Source organism: Schistocerca piceifrons, chromosome 8, assembly GCF_021461385.2.
Source record: "Schistocerca piceifrons isolate TAMUIC-IGC-003096 chromosome 8, iqSchPice1.1, whole genome shotgun sequence".
Lineage (NCBI taxonomy): Eukaryota > Metazoa > Arthropoda > Insecta > Orthoptera > Acrididae > Schistocerca > Schistocerca piceifrons.
The window spans coordinates 435669592-435690508 of NC_060145.1; positions in this window are offsets into that span (position 1 = coordinate 435669592).

Sequence of the window (20917 nt, forward strand, 5' to 3'; positions counted from 1 at the left end):
TGTTTAATCAAATACTCTGCGTATTCAGCAAAGCTTGGTCAAGACTCTTTCCATTATTGCGCCTACGTGCGTGGCAGGTAGCTGGCGGCCTTGAACTGGGGCTTTTACCCGTTTGCGTCCTCTCTGAATGCTTTCAACTCGTGCGTGCTCATTGCACGCGGAGTGAAGCAGCGAAGTAGTCGCGTGTTGCACCGTGGATTCCTCCACATATATTTTTTTCATTTTTTGGAAACAATGTGCGTGCTTCTGGTAGTGTCGATGCTATGACAAAAGACCTCCAATTTTACGGTCGCGGAACTCATTGTTTACCCGTCGTAACGCGCGTATTCAGCGGAGAGGAAATCCGTCGATCAGCACCCGCCGATAAGGTAAGTTCCTTCAAATACACTTCCCCATTGATTCAGAGTGCAATGTAGTTTAGTAAAAATGTTTGTAGGTTTGCACACGCGTACTAAGCGTCAACACACTTCACTTTTGAAAAAAAAAAAATCATTTTTACCCAGGCTTCTTGGCGAACTGCCGTCCAACTCAATGAACCACTTATTTTGCATAAATTGCCTGATTTCTTATGCTGTTTTTATTTCAACAAACTGTTATTGACATAGTTAAAATTGTAATACATTAATATATTACTCACACTTACTTCAAATTGAATTTTGTTTCGATTACTTTCACAAACAGTCATATAACTTTACTTTGTAAATAATAGGCTTATTTACATTCATATCTTAGAATAAATATACGTAACCTCAGTTGCAACGATGATCCTTATATACATATATGCATCCGTATGTTTGGTATCACAAATCTTTACGTGAGAAACATAACACATAATCCGTTTCACATTATTCATAGAAGCTTGTTTATTTATGGTGCAGGTGGGGAAGCATCAGTATCTACTTCAAATACACTACGCGCTGCTTCTCTAACTGCGCTTAGCAACGCCTCTAGAAATGTGGACGGAATCTATTTGACTACAGGCCCATCGGACTACTAAGGAAAGGGCGTATAGCTCATACATCGTCTTACAAGAAGACTCTCAATCAGCATTGTTCATGTTAGATTCTTGTTATGTTCGCCGGCCGAAGTGGCCGTGCGGTTAAAGGCGCTGCAGTCTGGAACCGCAAGACCGCTACGGTCGCAGGTTCGAATCCTGCCTCGGGCACGGATGTTTGTGATGTCCTTAGGTTAGTTAGGTTTACATAGTTCTAAGTTATAGGGGACTAATGACCTCAGCAGTTGAGTCCCATAGTGCTCAGAGCCATTTGAACCATTAGCCATTTCTTGTTATGTTCCTACTACGTGAAACAGACATTGTTTACTTCAGACGAAATGTACCTCAAGTACTCATGACATGTGTTTAATGTCATATATGTTGTTGTATACAAATTGTAAAGATAAAAATGGATGTTGGGAGTTTCCGAAGCAGTGAATGTGTGTAGGTCGGCCCCTTACTCGTTCGGTAGCATCAAACATATATCATTACGACGTCACTTACCGGAATGCTACTGCGTATACCATGAATCGTTCATTCGTATCACAACTACATTTTATTCGCTTGAGGTGCGGCCAGTTAAACTTGTGTAGTACCATGTCACCCTCGAAGCTCATCATTTCTTCTTTCACGCCTTGTCGATGCACTGATCGCTGAAAAGAAAAAAAACTTAAAACTAAACGTGTACTAACTCAGTGGCCATTGATTTAATAAATTTTTTACTTCAGTGTGCAGAAGACTTATTCACCTGTTCTGCCCAGTACAATACCCGCTCCACTTACATTTACCTGTAAAGAAAAGTATCTACAAAATTCTATAACGCGTGAGATGTTTGTGCTCCTCATCTCTGTATCCTGCTTTCATTTTAGCTGTCATCGCTCATATCCATAAATGTGTGTTGCACGTGCTGTAGTACACTTTCTGTAAACGCCTGTACATATCTGCATATAGTAGGTTAACATCATTATTTTATGTAGATAGTACTCGTAGTCTCTTGTTCATTTCTTTAGTTCAACATTGCATACATATATTAGAGTTAGTCGACATTAAGTTTATAGTTATAATATGGTTATTCCTTCTTTCTTCCTATATGTACATAATTCCTGTAAATATGTGTCTGTGCGAGTTGCGTTTAACTGCGTTACCTGTCAGTCGTTCATCATATCAGCTGTCTAATACTTAAACCTCCTGCGGCCGTGTTTACACGTGCAGGCGCGTGAGTTGTTGCTTTCACGTCGACTGCTGACTCAGCTCGCCACTGCGATCACACTACAGTGTGCGTCGCAAGTTCTGCTCAGTTTCGTCGCTTGTCGTGTCAGGCGAAGCGCTGTACCGTTCAACATCCCTCTCTCAATTTCGCTAACCAGCTACTTTATATATCAAAATAAAAGTAAAAAATCTCTTGTATCTAAACATGTTTCCTTAACACTAGTATTTAAAAGAAAACGGAAATTAAATTACTATTATGTACACTATGTACAGTCGTTTTCAGTAAAAATACTTGTGTCAAAAATGTTTATTCCACAAATGCCTTTAAGTCCTTGTGAGGGTAGAGACCTTCATCTCGACCAGTCCTCTCGTAAATCAATAGATAAACTCTAGGGCATGGGGTTTTGGAAATTATTTACGATTCTGTATAAAGTAATTTACATTTCTTCTATTTTTGTTGACTTAGAATGTGTTCGTAACAGAACTCGTTTTCCTTGAGTCAACTGTGTAAAACGCTTCATTTTCCGATCATAGATTTTCTTCTTATATTCAGCCCTGTTTTCCAGTGTGATTACTGTTTGTTTAATTTTCTCCTCCAGTGTCATTTCCACCGCTGGTATTTTTGATAGGGGTGGCTTCCATTGGTTCTTTTGTCTAGTGTAAAACGTTAATTCATTTGGTGTAAAACCAGTGGAAGAATTTGTGAGATTTTTATGTCCTGTATGTGACGTATTCTAGCCATTTTGTGTGTGTGTTCTTATGAACTGATTAAATTCTTGAAATACTCGGAGAGGAATCTTGATACTAAGATGTGTTTTATACCCTGTCCATCCCATGTCATAAATTACTTTCATTTCCGTCCTATAAAATATGAGGCAGAATCAGCAAGTATCACTCGTGGCTTTCCTATTCTCCTCAAGTAATCTTCTTCGATCTTTTTTCTGACGGAGGTCGTTGTTGCACTACGTACAGTGTACACCATAGTATGTTTTGTAAAAACATGATATAGTGCTACTGTGTGTCATACTCCCCCTTGCATCTTGGATAGGAGCTAGCTAAATCGAGAAACACTAAATCTAGAGGTTTCTTAGATAAAATCGGGTTAAATTTGATATGTTTGGAAGAGTTAGTATGTTTTGCCTTCTGACAGACTATACATTTTCGTAGTACTTGAAGTACTTGTCGTCTCAAATTTGGAAAGTAGCAGTGTTTACCTGTTTTCTCGGTACGTTTACTTGCCTCATAGTGACCCCACGCCTCATGGGTGTACATTATGAATTCCTCAATGTATTTCTCAGGAAGACACACGCACCATTCTTCTGAGTCAATATGTCTGCGATGGAATAAAACACCTTTATATTCTCTGTGCCACAATTTTACCTGATCGTTGCCTTCCTGTGTTAGTTTTTCTTTGACCTTGCTTCATCTTAGGTCCTGTTTTTGCATGGTTTTCACTTATTTACAAAACTTACTGTAGTCATATTGCGGTATTTTACTTTGCATAAAAAGAGTTCTTATTTCAGAATCCCGTTCCAATAAGTCACTAAATTCATCTAGTCCTTGAGCTAACCTTGATAGAGCATCGGCAGTGATGTTGTGACTGCCCTTGATATAAATAATTTCGAATCTGAATTCTTGCAAATGTAGACATCATCTTGACAATCTCCTGTGCAGTAATCTGCATGTGAACAAGAATGAAAGGGCTTGGTGATCACAATATTCTTTTGTGCTCTTACCTCATAAAAAGTACTCAGATTCCTTGAATGGTCAGACTACTGCCAAAATCTCTAATTCTGATGCAGAGTATGATCTTTCAACCTCAGTTAATGTGCGGCTAGCAAAACTAATTACCTTTGGCAATATCTTACCGCCTTCCTCTCTCATCTGGAGCAGACAACCCCCCCCTCCCCCAGACCATGCGAGGAGCCGTCTGTGCACAGAGAGAAGTCCTTCTCCATATCGGGGTCACTAAACATTTTACCAATCACAAATGCCTCTTTAATATTATTGAAATCCCATTGGCACTTGTCATTCCATAGCCATGGTTTGTTTTTGTATAATAAATAATAACTTAGCAGGGCATCATTGTTTATAAATTCTAATGTGTGTGAATTCTTAAGGGACCAAACTGCTGAGGTCATCGGTCCCTAGACTTACTCACTTCTAAAACTAACTTATGATAAGAACAGCACACACGTTCCTGTCTGAGGGAGCCTCAAACCGCGTAGCTGTTCAGCAGTTGTTTGGATATGAACTTACGGAAGAATGACGCTAATCCTAAACATGCTTTAAGCTGTTTATTGTTCCTAGGTGCAGGACAATTGCGTATGGCATCGAGTTTCTTAGGATCAGGGAGGATACCTTGTTCGGAGATAATGTGACCAAGAAATTTTACCTTCTCCCTGCCAAAGTAAGACATTTTTAAACTGGCTGTCACCCTGTATTCTGAAAAACGTTGTAAATATTTCTCAATCAGCTGAATGTGTTCTGACCACGCGGGGGTGGCGATTAACAAGTCATCAACATAGACTGTAACCTTGCTAAGTCGCTCTGGTTCTAATACGATATCTAATACAGCTGCACTCATATTCAGACCAAATGGCAGGACGTAGAAATCAAAGCTCCTACCACCACATACAAAAGCTGTGTACTTTCTACTTTCTGGATGGAGTTTTATTTGCAAGTAGGACGCCCGTAGGTCCAATATGGTAAAATACCAGGTATTATGGATTCAACACTTGTTCGTCCAGGTTGTCAGGCCCGATTCGAACTTGTACTAGGATCTTATTAATAGCTCAAGCATCCAGAACCAATCTTACTGATCCGTTTGGTTTTCTTACAGGCGATATAGGGTTACAATAAGGTGAAAAGTAACGTTTTATGATTAACCATTTAATCATTCGATTGATTTCTTCTCTTACTGCCTCTCTTTTCGTCCATCGAATGGGATATGATGAGACACAAAAAGTTTCATGTGGGTATACACCCATTTTGTACTGATAATCTTTGATAACTCTTGGTTGTTTTCCAAATACATGTGCCTACTTAAATAACAGACCTATAAGTTCCAGACCTATAAGTTCCTATTGGTCCTGTTTATTTAAGCTGCTGGACTCACTTACCTTTTGCTCTAGCATTTTAAGTATATATCTGATTCTGGCACTTGTTCATTATAGTGAGTGTTTACAAATAATACAGTATGAAATACAAACTGAACTGTCACATCACACTCCTCCTTCTGCTTGGCCTTATTGTCTGATATTTTCATTAAATCGACAGAAAATACCAGTTAGTTTACACTGACGTAGCAGTTACTACTTTCTATGTGAATTTTTGGCTTATAAGTCCTAAACGTGTCATCCCGATCAAACAATTTACTATTAATTTGTGAATGACGAGGAAATTACATTTGACAGTAAAGTGTCCTATGTTCAATGGACTAAGTGCTTGTAACTTCGCTACTTTTGATTTGTTTCCAGTGGCCATCTATATTCTACAATTCTGCACTGGGAACGTGGGAATTTTATCTCTTTTCCTTAACACTTGGAAAAATTGGCCAGCCAGCCAAAATGGCTCTGAGCACTATGGGACTTAACAGCCGTGCTCATCAGTCCCCTAGAACTTAGAACTACTTAAACCTAACTAACCTAAGGACATCACACACATCCATGCCCGAGGCAGGATTCGAGCCTGCGACCGTAGCAGTCGCGCGGTTCCGGACTGCGCTCCTAGAACCGCGAGACCACTGCGGCCGGCTCTTGGAAAAATTCAGTTGACATTAAGTTACTCGTTGCACCTGTGTCTAGAACTAAGCGTACGTCCGTGTCAGACATCGTTGTCTTTATACGAGGGCTATCCACAAAGTACATTACGTTTTGGAATTAAAAATAAATAAAGTATTGGAATTTTTTTTTATTATATACAGATGAAAGACACACTTAAATACTACTTTTCTTCATAGTTGCCATTTAAATTAAGGCACTTATAGTAGCGATGGACGAGCTTTGAAATTCCTTCGTCGTAAAATTCGGCCGCCTGTGCCTTCAACCACGTGGTTACCTCTTCTTGAAGCTGTGCGTCGTCATCAAAACGCTGCATAGCAACCACTTCTTCATTGTTGGGAATAAGTGGAAGTCGCTCGGTGCCAGGTCGGGACTGTACGGCGGATGAGGAAACAACTCCCACTTAAAAGATTCGAGAACTTCACGAGTGGCATTTGCCGTGCGGGCCCAGGCGTTGTCGTGAATCAGCAAGATCTTTGAGCCCAACTTTCCCCTGCCCTTGTTTTGTATTGCTCTTCTGAGGTTGTGCAGAGTTTGGCAATACCTTTGAGAGTTTATTGTAGTGCCTCTTTCCAGGAAATCGACAAAAATCGCACCTTTTCTGTCCCAAAAGAGGTAACCACGTGGTTGAAGGCGCAGGCGGCCGTATTTTACGACGAAGGAATTTCCAAGGTCGTCCATCGCTACAATAAGTGCCTTAATTTAAATGGCAACTAAGTAGAAAAGTAGTATTTAAGTGTGGCTTTCATCTGTTTATAATAAAAAAAATTTCCAATACTTTATTTATTTTAATTCCAAAACGTAATGTACTTTGTGAATAGCCCTCATGACTGCCTGTACCTGCTCTTCATACAATTTCTCCTCATGTCGGTATAAATCATCTTTCATGTCACCTTGATCGTCGTATCTCACAAAAGATTTGTTTATAAGTGTATTGCCTCCCACTCCTTGCCTGATCATCAGCGTGGGGCCGCACTGAGACCGGCTGGAGTTTTCCCCCTGGTGCAGGAGCATTGACCTCAGTGACCGGAGTAATTTCAGTGAATTGTACAGTGTGTGTTGTGTTACGCCAATTCGTTTCATTGGCTGTGCGCGACCCATTTTCGCGCGAATTGGTGTTGGTAATTGTGAAGTTACCGTTCGCGCTATTATGTTGTCCGAAATTTGGCTGCGGCACAGCGCACGGCATTTGGTTGTTCCTGACGGCTTGCCACTGCACTGGCTGGCTGTTACCACTTATGGGCGACGGATAGCACACCGTAGTTCGCTTGTCCGTTGCAATTGTTCTTGTTGTTCTGATAAAGAAAAGCACCCCGTCATCAGGCCACAAGTGGCCCATCGTGACCATCCGACCGCCGTATCATCCTCAGTTGAGGATGCAGTTAGGAGGGGCGTGTGGTCTTAGACCGGAGCCGCTACTATTCGGTGGAGTAGCTCCTCAAGTGGCATCACGAGGCCGAGCGCACCCCCAAAAATGGCAACAACCCATGGTGGCCTGGATGGTCACCAATCCAAGTGCCGGCCACGCCCGACAGCGCTTAACTTCGGTGATCTCACGGGAACCGGTGTATCCACTGCGGCAAGGCCGTTGCTTTGTTGTTCTGATAACCTTGCTTAAATCTTTTGTTTGTCCCGTTCCCATTACCTTATCTATTCCCTTTTTGTATGTACTGTGTCGGATATGGTTGCCATGCTTACTGTGTAGTAACATTATTTACGGGTTGGTTTCCAAAGACGGGTTGAGATGTTTGTTTATCTGCTGCTTTATGTTGCCATGGTGTCTCTTCATAAATAAGGTCAGTTGAATCCAAAAGTGACAAAAAGTACGCAATGTCGTGTTCTGGTGTGGTTACTAGATTTCCCTTACGTGTAGCGGAAGTTGGCACTTTAATATCTTCAATACATCCACCTGCGTTCGGGATTGGTCCAGTATCTGGTCTTATTTAAATAATTTTTGAAATAACCCCGCAAGTTTTCATGCTTGCTATTAAATGCAGCCGGATTAAGGACTTCACGTTTTAATCTTTCTTGAGCGACTTTCAACCAGTACTTGTCTAAGACACCACATTCAAATTGCTCGTAACTGTGACAATGTTCTACCATTTCAGTGGCCCACAAAAGAACGTCACCTTGGGTGTAACCAACAAGAAATCTTATTCTTTGAGCCTCTGTGCAGTTACGCGGAAATACGTTCCAGAACGTACCGATAAAAACTACCGGGTTCATCCAATTTCCTCTGTTGAATACGAGGGAAACTGTGTATGTCTAAGCAACCCTTCATCAGCTAAGATGGATGTTAAACAGGCGGCATTACCTGACTTTGGTGTGTTGTTACAAGTGTGCGGAGCACTGTGTAGCAATTGCTGGTTTCTTGTATGTACTGCTGTAGGTAAATTACGAATTTTACAATCTTCACTTGCGCTCGGTATCGGGCTTGCAACAAGATGTGCATAACTATTACACGTATCCGTCTTGTACACACGTACCTGAACATTAGCATCCTGACCTACTTCATTTGATGATTCGGTTTCCGTTTTCTTCATGGCCTCTTCTACCACGCCTACATTTGCTTTGCATTCAGATACTACCCTCTGCGCTAATGTATTACGAGGTGCATTCAAGTTCTACGGCCTCCGATTTTTTTTCGAATTAACTACTCACCCGAAATCGATGAAACTGGCGTTACTTCTCGACGTAATCGCCGTGCAGATGTACACATTTTTCACAACGCTGACGCCATGATTCCATGGCAGCGGCGAAGGCTTCTTTAGGAGTCTGTTTTGGCCGCTGGAAAATCGCTGATGCAATAGCAGCACGGCTGGTGAATGTGCGGCCACGGAGAGTGTCTTTCATTGTTGGAAAAAGCCAAAAGTCACTAGGAGCCAGGTCAGGTGAGTAGGGAGCATGAGGAATCACTTCAAAGTTGTTATCACGAAGAAACTGTTGCGTAACGTTAGCTCGATGTGCGGGTGCTTTGTCTTGGTGAAACAGCACACGCGCAGCCCTTCCCAGACGTTTTTGTTGCAATGCAGGAAGGAATTTGTTCTTCAAAACATTTTCGTAGGATGGACCTGTTACCGTAGTGCCCTTTGGAACGCAATGGTTTAGGATTACGCCCTCGCTGTCACAGAACATGGACACCATCATTTTTTCAGCACTGGCGGTTACCCGAAATTGTTGTGGTGGCGGTGAATCTGTGTGATTCCATTGAGCTGACTGGCGCTTTGTTTCTGGATTGAAAAATGGCATCCACGTCTCATCCACTGTGACAACCGACGAAAAGAAAGACCCATTCATGCTGTCGTTGCGCGTCAACATTGCTTGGCAACATGCCACACGGGCAGCCATGTGGTCGTCCGTCAGCATTCGTGGCACCCACCTGGATGACACTTTTCGCATTTTCAGGTCGTCATGCAGGATTGTGTGCACAGAAGCCACAGAAATACCAACTCTGGAGGCGATCTGTTCAACAGTCATTCGGCGATCCCCCAAAACAATTCTCTCCACTTTCTCGATCATGTCGTCAGACCGGCTTGTGCGAGCCTGTGGTTGTTTCGGTTTGTTGTCACACGATGTTCTGCCTTCATTTAACTGTTGCACCCACGAACACACTTTCGACACATCCATAACTCCATCACCAGATGTCTCCTTCAACTGTCGACGAATTTCAATTGGTTTCACACCACGCAAATTCAGAAAACGAATGATAGCACGCTGTTCTAGTAAGGAAAACGTCGCCATTTTAAGTATTTAAAACAGTTCTCATTCTCGCCACTGGCGGTAAAATTCCGTCTGCCGTACGGTGCTGCCATCTCTGGGATGTATTGACAATGAATGCGGCCTCATTTTAGAAAAATGTGCATGTTTCTATCTCTTTCCAGTACGGAGAAAAAAAATCGGAGGCCTTAGAACTTGAATGCACCTTGTACTTTGATCCAAGTTACCTCCTTCTGCTCTTTTGGTTATGTCGTCTAAATTTTCCATATCTGAATTCTTTCTCTTTTGGCACGTTCCGGAAGCTTTCTACTATTAAAGGTAGCTCCTCTACTGCCAATGGCAAGCCTTCACAGTCCTTGTGTAGCTTGTTGACAACACTAGTCACTTTCTCTGTAGTATTACACATTTGGTTCTCAGTTGGTCTTATGCTATTATTCATGTCTTCGATTTTCTTTAATTCACTTTCTATGCGTTCCTGATTGTCACTAATTGAATATCAATACTTTCCTTAAAGCCGGAAATAGCCCGCTGTTTTAATCATTTTTTAATTTCTTTTTGGATCGTGGTAATACTCAATTCTTTTGAAAATAAAAAAATTACGATCCCACCACAATTATTTAAAGGAAATAGCAAGCCCGGGATCACTGGTGAAGGACAAGGTTGTGATTGTTTTACAGTTTTAATTTGACTCAAAACAGACATTATATAAACTTCAGTTCGGACATTTGCTCTCTTACTGATGCAATACACAAATCTTCACTTTAATTGAATTACATAAACACGAATATCAATCATGTTTTGCGTTCGCAACCAAAATCATAGATAGTAGGCTCGATGAATAATCAATAATAAACAATCGTTCTTGCTTAAATATAATTCCAAAGTTACACAGCCACATAATTCCACAACTTCATTAAAAAACAAAAATCTTAAAGCTTAATAAAACTGAACTGCCCACATAAAGGTCCACACTGAAACATACGTGTACTAAAAATGCAAAGTGGGCCAACCAAGGTCGCAAAACTGGCACACAGGAAAAATTACAAGTTGCACATTCATTAAAGATAAACAAATGATTAACGTAAGTGTCAAATAAGAATGGCTAGTAATAACTCACCAGTAAAATGTGTTGCAGAAACACTAATATTAACAAAGTGGCCTCACTTAACTGACAGACATAATGACTCAGAATGACTCCCAAATTGCACTTAACTTTAGAGAACAGCGTTACGGCCCACAGCAGTATTTGGTAGTAACGACGCTACGGCCGGCAGGGAATACGAGGCGTTCGCTCTCCGCGGCTTGCGCACAGGCTCACTGGTAGGCAGTATATATTTGTATAAAATCCGAACGGCCCCATAACCGCGCCGACGCCAGGGAACGTGCATTCTTAACAAATGGCCTGCAGCACAAATAGATTGCAATGAAAACAAGGTCAAATCACAACCACTGTGGAATCTATAATAAGCATGCTCCCAAATTCTTATGGAGCAATGCTCTAACATTACCCGTCTCCCAGAAAATTAGCAGGAAACTTGGAAATCACTCCAAATCATGCCATGACAAATGATTACACCATTAACTCTACGGCTGCTGGGCGCGTACACAACCGCAACCAGTACCAAAACTAGTCAATATGTCCTATAACAAGTTAAAATTTGCATGAAAACCACTTGAAACACACACTCCACAGATGATGAGAAACGAAATGAGGAACATCAGCCACCTTAAAATAGTCACTGTGGAACCAAGTTCAGCACCATCTCCGGCAGCTACCCGTGCAACAATTAGTTTCAACAATCTTCTTAGTTAAACACAGAATAAAAGTCGTACGTAACTTCGAGCTTGAAAATTACGAACTGGGAAGCTGTTCAGCGTGAGACGACGAACCCACAAAAATTTTCTACATCTACATCTACGTGATTACTCTGCTATTCACAATAAAGTGCCTGGCAGCGGATTTAATGAACCACCTCCAAGCTGTCTCTCTACCGTTCCACTCTCGAACTGCACACGGGGAAAACGAGCACTAAAATTTTTCTGTGCGAGGCCTGATTTCTCTTATTTTATCGTGATGATCATTTCTCCCTATGTAGGTGGGTGCCAACAGAATGTTTTCGCAATCGGAGGAGAAAACTGGTGATTGAAATTTCATGAGAAGATCCCGTCGCAGCGAAAAACGTCTTTTCTTAATGATTGCCACTCCAATTCACGTATCATGTCTGTGACACTATCTCCCCTATTTCATGATAATACAAAACGAGCTGCCCTTCTTTGTACTATTTCGATGTCATCTGTCAGTCCCACCTCATGCGTATCCCACACCGCACAACAATACTTCAGAATAGGGCGGACAAGCGTGGTGTAAGCAGTCTCTTTAGTTAACCTGTTGCACCTTCTAAGTGATCTGCCAATGAATCACAGTCTTTGGTTTGCTCTTCCCACAATATTATCTATGTGATCGTTCCAATTTAGGTTGTTTGTAATTGTAAACCCTAAGTATTAGTTGAATTTACAGCCATCAGATTGTGTGACTTATCGCACAATCTAAATTTAGCAGATTTCTTTCAGTAATCGTGTGAATAACTTCACACTTTTCCTTATTCAGGGTCAATTGCCACTTTTCGCACCATACATATATCTTATCTAAATCATTTTGCAAATCGTTTTTATCATCTGATGACTTTACAAGACGGTAAATGACAGCGTCATCTGCAAACAATCTAAGACGGCTACTAAGATTGTCTCCTATGTCGTTAATATAGATCAGGAACAATAGAGGGCCTATAACTCCTCCTTGGGGAACGCCGGATATTACTTCAGTTTTACTCGATGACTTTCCGTCTATTACTACGAACTGTGTCCTTTCTGACAGGAAATCACCAATCCAGTCGCACAACTCAGGCGATACCTCGTAGGCACGCAGTTTGGTTAGAAGACGCTAATGAGAAACGGTGTCGAAAGCTTCTGGAAATCTAAAAGTATGGAATCAACTTGACATCCCCTGTCGATAGCACTTCATGAGTATAAAGAGCTAGTTGTGTTTCACAAGAACGATATTTTCTGAAACCGTGCTCACTATGAGTCAATAAATCGTTTTCTTCGAGGTATTTCATAATGTGTGAATAGAGTATATGTTCCAAAACCCTACTGCAAATCGACGTTAGTGGTATAGGCCTGTAATTCAGCGGATTACTCCTACTTCCCTTTCTGACTTCAGCAATTTTCCAGTCTTTAGGTACTGATCTTTCTGTGAGCGAGTGGTTGTGTATAATTGCTAAATATGGAGCTATTTTATCAGCATACTCTGAGAGGAACCTGACTGGTATACAATCTGGACCAGAGGCCTTGCCTTTATTAAGTGATTTAAGATGTTTCGTTACTCCGGGTATATCTACTTCTATGTTTCTCATCTTGGCAGTTATTCTTGATTGGAATTCATGAATATTTATTTCGTCTTCTGTGGTGAAGGAGTTTCGGAAAACCGTGTTTAATAATTCTGCTTTAGTGCCGCTGTCATCAGTGACTTCACCGTTGTTATAACGGAGTGAGGGCAGTGATTGCGTCTCACCACTGGTGTGCTTTATGTATGACCAGAATCTCTTTGGGTTTTCTGCCAGGTTTCAAGACAGAATTTCTTTGTGGAAAATATTAAAAGCATTGAAATATGCGCCATATTTCGAACTTCTGTAAAACTTTGCCAATCTTGGGAATTTTGCGTTCTTTTAAATTTGGCATGCTTTTTTCGTTGCTTCTTGCAACAACGATCTGACCCGTTTTGCGTACCATGGGGGAACAATACCATCATGGTATATGTTTCTCAACTGCTGTCGATACTATCTCTTTGAAAACATTCCACAACTTTTCTACACTTTCATGATCAGATCGGAAGGAGTGAAGACTGTATCTTAAAAAGGCGTTAAGAGCATTTTTGTCAGCTTTTTTAAATGGTTATACTTTGCGTTTTTTTTCTGATGGTTTTAGGTGTTACGGTATTCAGCCCAGCAGCAACTGCCTCGTGATCACTAATCTCCGTATTCGACACAATACTCACTATTTGTCCAGAATTATTTGTTGCTAAAAGGTCAAGTATGCTTTCGCAACCATTTACGCTGCGAGTGGGCTCATGAACTAATTGTTCAAAATAATTTTCTGAGAAAGCATCCAATACAATTTCGGATGACGTTTTATGCTTGCAGCCGGCTATAAACGTGTAATTTTTCCAGAATATCGAGGGCAGATTAAAGTCACCACCGACTATAATTATATGAGCAGGGTACTTCTTCGAAATGAGACTCTGCTGAGTCGGGGGGTCGGTAAAACGATCCAATTAATAGTTTAGTCCGACTGTCAGGTATAGCCTCTACCCATACTATTTCACACGAACTATCTACTTCAATTTCGCTACAAGGCAAACTGACAGCAATAAATACTCCACCACCAAATGTATTTAATCTATCCTTTGTGAACACTGCTAGATCATTTGGAACAATTTTGGGTGAACTTATTTCGTGCTTTAGCCAGCTCTCTGTACCAACAACTGGTTGAGCTTCCGTGCTTTCTATTAGGGCTTGGAGCTCTGGTTCTTTCCCAACACAGTTACGACAATTTACAACTACAATACCAATCGTTTCTACAACTGCGTTACTGTGTTTTACCTGCCCACTTTCTGACGGACGCCCCTTCTGTGGTTCTCTGAGACCCTCTAATCTAAAAAACCGCCGAGTCCCTTACACACAGCCCCCGCTACCCGTGTAGCCGCCTCCTGTGTGTAGTGGACTCCTGACCTATTAAGAGGAACCCGGAAACCCACCACCCGATGGCACCAGTCAAGGAATCTACAGCCTACATGGTCAGAGAACCGCCTGAGCCTCTGATTCAGACCCTCCACTCGGCTCTGCACCAAAGGACCACAGACGGTTCTATCGACGATGCTGCAGATGGTGAGCTCCACCTTAATCTCGGAAGCAAGACTGGCAGTCTTCACCATTTCCGCTAGCCACACGAAAGCAGACAGAATCTGCTCCAATCGAAAGCGACACACGTCATTGGTACCGACATGAGCCACCACCTGCCGGTGCCTGTACCCTGTACTCTTCATGCCATCCGGAATCACCCTTTCCACATCTGGAATGACTTCCCCTGGAATGCACACGGAGTGCACACTTGCTTTCTTCCCCTCCTTGGCAGCCATGTTCCTAAGGGGCCTCATTACGCGCCTAACGTTGGAGCTCCAAACTACCTGCAAACCCACCCCCTGTGAATGCCCAGACCTTGCGGGCCGTGAAGCTTGCTCTGGAATAGGGTGGACGACTGCACCCGCCTCAGAAACATCGTCAGCCACAGATAATGCGCGTCAAGGCGCCCAATGATCGGCACCGTACATCCTGTAACGTCTACGCTCGAGCGTACGTTAACTCTTTAAAGCCTGTACTATGATAAGTTGACGGGCTTCACCTTATAAGAAAGGATTTTAAAAAATATGTTGACCGCGGGTACCTGAATGGAGGCAAAATCAGACTTACGCTCACTCAGTAACAACAATGATACGGCAAGCAAGTCTAAAGTGCAACTACACGTTAGGACGGGCAAGAAACATACACAGCAGATGCTACCAATCGTTAATAATACGGTCGCCAGCCTAATTAGGCATTAAGTGAGTTTTTTTTCCTTGTACAAGTGGATGTACCTACAAGCATAACAACACGTAGTAATACTGCATTATATGGTAAATTTTAGAACCAGAAAAATCTACTGAACTAATATTTTCTCTTTCTGTACTAATTTGGACAAGCTATAAATACACAACATTACACTACAATGATTGCTACAAACTGCGTTTTGTCTATTGATCTGACTGAAATCGGGCATAGGTTACCCTAGAAATAGCACTTTTGAAACACACAAACAATGTTAATTTTAATAAGGGTAAAACACTGATAAATTTGGGTTCTATATTGAGTTTAACTTTGCAGGTCAAATCAGTTCAGTACACTCCAGAATTTAAATGAATAGAAAAGAAAAGAGTTGGGGGGGGGGGGGACCCTGAAACTGTTATGATCACTGTGTTGCAACTATTAACTGTTGGAAACATTAATCACTCAAGATTTACAAAATATGAGTTACTACTCTTTTTGTCTTATTACTTCCTCATTTAACTACCATTATTTTTGTCTCAAATTAATTAAGCTTCATTACTAAACCAGTTCCAAAATTAACTTCCAACTTTGTCAGACCTTTGTTCTTTGCTTATATTTTCATTAACAATAAAGCTCCTTAAAATTCATTCTAGCATAAAAAGGTCTGTAGGAAATTCTTATTAACATAAACTTTAAATCTTCATTTCGTGGCACTCGGATTGCACAACATGTGAAAAGGACCCTGTCTAGGTTAGTGATAAGGATAATTAATTGATAGGACAATTCTGGTAAAAGTTAAGTTGTTATTGAACAGTCAGGAACAAAATTAACACTGGTCCACACGAATACAATTCTGAAGATTCAACCCGTTCGTGTCGATGCGGCGGTTGGCGGGAGGCGAGTTGGCGAGGCGCACAGCACACATACAATCACAGCTATGGCTCTTGGTGTATCGGCACTTTGCTTCTTCTTAACGTCGCAATCCTTTTCAATTCAGTGCCTATAGAAGATAGCCATGCTGTGTAGTCATCGTAAACGGCACATCCGAGGCTCAGTGAAACCACTTTTCCAGGATAGCCTCCTCGATCCGGAACGTGTTCCTCAGACCGATGCCCAACTCCGACTGTCTTGCTGAGCCCGCTATGCCGTGCCGCGCCCGTGTGCATTTTCCCGCGCTCGCCTGCCATCCACCCTTTACCGCTCCCCTACAGATAGGGTATTCACCAAAGGTTTTACATTCCACATATCCTAATACATTGCCTACGTATGGACCAGGCGCACAATTACAATTTTAAACATGTTACAATAGATTCAACATGTGTTACACCTCAATTCTGTTATAGCATTTCTTGAAATTTGACATAAATATTAATATTCACATCGAAAATTGCTTACATTTTCTTTAACATAATGACACGAAAAGAAAAAGAAATGAAATCAAAACGTTGCTTACATTAATTCATCGAAAATCAGAAGAAAAATTAATATATGTACAGTTGTTGTTGTTACACATGCCCCTGTTTCCAGTAAATTTTACTAAGTATGAATTAATGGGAACACTAAATTTTACATTTATACAGTGGTTCTGAATCTTTATGTGAATGTCCAAAAAAAAAATTATACCACATACTTTCTTTTCACTCACATTATATAGGTCTATACTTTTTAACATATCAAGAACATTTACTTGTTATTTACTTAAGTGCCTTTTGCACAGTCCAACCTCCCATCACAACATTATTAAAATAGCAAATTACTCATTTTTACTAACTTTTTCAAAGAAATAATTTGAAAATCTGGAACATAAACATTTAACTACAAAAGCAAATGCAAATATCTGTATATACTATAAGACAATTTAGTGCTGCTTGCATTGATTGGCAGTCCATTTCCTTACTTACTAAAAAAAAAAAAAACACATACAATAATTTTCAGAAAATTTACTACACATATTTGCTGCCTATTATTCAGATTTGGGCAGTTCTTTTCACCTCATTTTACCACATCACCTGTATCACACTTACAATTCTCCATTGATTATTTATCTGCCCCCATTGGTGTTTGGCAGTCCTTCATATTATGACTCATATACTGTCCACTTTGGTTTTCGGCATTTACCCTTTCCTTTTCAGTCCTTTTCTCCACACATTCTTACATTTACAGTACATTTGGTAATCAGAAACTCACATAACTACATTAGCACACTGTCAATGGTATACATACATTTAAAAAGATTGATTACATTTTGAATAAATTAGTTTCAGCATAAGATACAGCACATTTACTGCAAATTGCTCTCTGAGTATACTTAGGTCACTCACTCCTAGGAACATACAGTTTCAGGTCCACAACATTTCTTACACCTAAAGGTCTTTTGGATTTTGGGTAGATCAGGTAGTAAGCATTATCGTGTGGAATGTTCTGTATTATATACGGTCCATTATAAATATATTTAAATTTGGAAATTTCATGGTTCAGTTCACTAGAATTTTCGTGGGTTTTTAAAAGAACATAATCCCCATTTTTAAATTTTGAAACTTTTAGATTTTTATCGTGTCTTTTAGATCTAGATTCAGCTTTTTGCTTTGCCCTTTTTCTTACTAATTCTTTCCTTTGACTCAACCCCTAACTTGTACAAGGTGGAAACTCTAGTTTTTCTTCAATTAAACTTTTACTCCTGCTACCTAACAAAATTTCTTCCGGTGGGAATCCAGTAGTTTCACGATGTAATGTGTTCATGACAGTCTCAAAGTCCGATATAAACTTGCCCCAGGCCCTATGGTTATGACTGCAGTACGTTCTACATAATCTTCCGATTTCTCGCATGTACCTTTCAACCGAGTTGCTAGCAGGATGATAGGCTGCGATATATTTAACTTCTACTTCATTTTGCTCCACCCCTTCTTTCCAAAATTTGGATATGAACTGGGGACCATTGTCAGATAGTACTGCCTTGGGTTTGCCAATGGTTCTGAAGTATTCAACCATCCTACTAAATACAGCTTTTGCTGTTGCTTTTTTCAAGGGGTATAATTTCACAAATTTTGAGAATACTTCCAAAATTACTAAAATATATGCACAATTTCCCGAAGTCTTTGGGAGGGGACCACATAAATCTACCGATAATAAGTCTAGGGTGTCTTCAGGTAATGTACTTTGCATTGAACCCCTACTAGTTTTGTTTGGTACTTTGGCCTTTTGACAGACATCATACGACTTAACCCGTTCCTTTACCTTCTTACTGATACTACCAGCAATCACTACTACATTATTCAATTTATTCAAACATTTCTTCGGCCCACTATGCCCCAATGCTAAATGAAAATAATCTGTGACATCAGTATCAAACTGGTGTGGCCAACATACTCTCCATTCCGCAGTGACTAAATCTTTCCTCCTATATAAAATGCCTTTAAAAATTTTGTAATATTTCTTAATTTGAGGATACTGCACACTGTAAAAATTTACCTTCACAGATTTCCATGTCGGATCCTCATTCTGATGGTATCTCATATTTTTACATATTTGTTCAATTTTCCTTTTTCCTGAAACCTCTTTCATATACCTTATCTGAAAAGTACCCTCTTCACCATTTTCATTGGGCACTTCACTCATACCATTAGGCAATCGAGATAAAGCATCTGCCACATAATTCTCAGTACCCTTAACATAGCAAATATCGTAATCAAATTGTTGCAGGTACAAAGTCCAACGAGTTAGCCTACCATTTAGTAAACGACAATCTGTAAGAAAAGTTAAAGCTTTGTGGTCGGTATGTATGATGAGCTTATGGCCCCACAGATAATTTCTGAACTTCTTTAACCCCCATACAATGGCTAAAGCTTCATTTTCCGATATAGTGTAGTTTCTCTCGTATTTTGTTAGAGTCCTACTTGCAAATGCGATAGTCCTGTGTCGATTTCTTTGCCCTCACAGATTTCTTGGAAAACTTCTATACCAATTCCATAAGCACTGCTGTCAGTACTCATATGGAAAGGTTTTGACAGTATGGGGTGATGCAAAATATTATCATTCAAAAGTTCACTTTTTAATTTTTCGAAATCTCTCATACACCCTTCAGTCCACACAAAAGCACTATTTTTCTTCAGTAGATTGTTCAAATGAGGACTATTAAAAACTTGCCACTTGACGAATTTTCTATAGAACCCACATAAACCTAAAAAGGCTTTCAACTGTTTTCTATTTCTAGGAGCTGGACACCCTGCTATTGCACTTAACTTTTCCGGGTCCTTGCCAATACCGGTCGTAGTAATAATATGCCCCAGAAACTTTATTTCCGACTTCACAAATTCACATTTCTTTCACTTACGCGTCATGCCCCCTGCATGTAGAGCAATAAAAACGTTCTGCAATAATTCGCAATGCTCTTGCCATTCTTCTGTAGCAATCAGTAAATCATCTACATAAATGGTTAGCCGGGAACTCAATTCTCTCCCTAATACAAAGTCCAGTGCCCTAATAAATACTGCCACAGAAGTGCTAAGCCCAAATGGCACTACTTTATACTGATAGCATTTCCCGGCGAATAGAAAAGCGGTATATTTACGGGATTCTTTACTCAAAGGAATTTGCCAGTATCCGGCGGTCAGGTCCAGACTGGTTAAATACTTCACATTATAAAATTTTTGAAGCATTTCGTCCAGATTTTCAGGTCTATCTATTTCCCTTTTTACAATTTTGTTCAAAGTCCTGGCGTCAATAACTACTCTTACTCCCCCATCCCTTTTGTTCACGATGATAAGGGGACTATTATATTCGCTGCTACTCCGTTCGATTACACCCCATTCTATCATTTTATCTATTTCCACTTGCACAGCCTGCCTCTTTGATATGGGTATCGAAAACGGTCTTACAAAGAAAGGTTTATGCTCTACTGTCTCAATCTGGTATTCAAAGTTCTTAACTAGGCCAGGTTTCTCCGAAAATATGGTGCTGTTACTTTCTAAAATATCAAGCAATTCTGTTTTCTGTTCGGGAGATATTCCCTTCAAATTATCCACCATTTCTTTAAAATCATGCCCCTGCTTGTCACTCTCATTTATCAACCTCTGGACATGGTACACTTCATACATGTTTGACAAACCATCATTCCCTTGGTCGATTTCCAACAATAAAGAAGCAATTTCTGAATCGAACACCTTCCCATTTTCCTCAAATTTTGATTCCAAATTCCTAAATGCATTATTAATTTTGATCACTCCCTGGCTACAATCAATAATAACCTTTTCTTTATCCAACCAATCTATTCCCAGAATCATTTCAGAATTCAAGTCTGGCACAACCAAAAAATCGTGTTCAAACTTTTGTCCTTTTATACTAAATTCAACCAAAACCTGGTTCTTTACCGGCTTGCTAGTTTTGCCAGTAGCACCAACAATTTTTACACCCGTCACTGACATAATTACTAGTCCAGGCGTATCACAAATGTGTTCAAAAAACGACTGGGAAATTGCGCTTATCTGAGATCCAGTATCAAGAAGTACTTGCAATTTTACATTAAAATTTGAACTGGTATTACAGTTTGTTTAACCGTCGAATGTTTTTCATTATTGTGA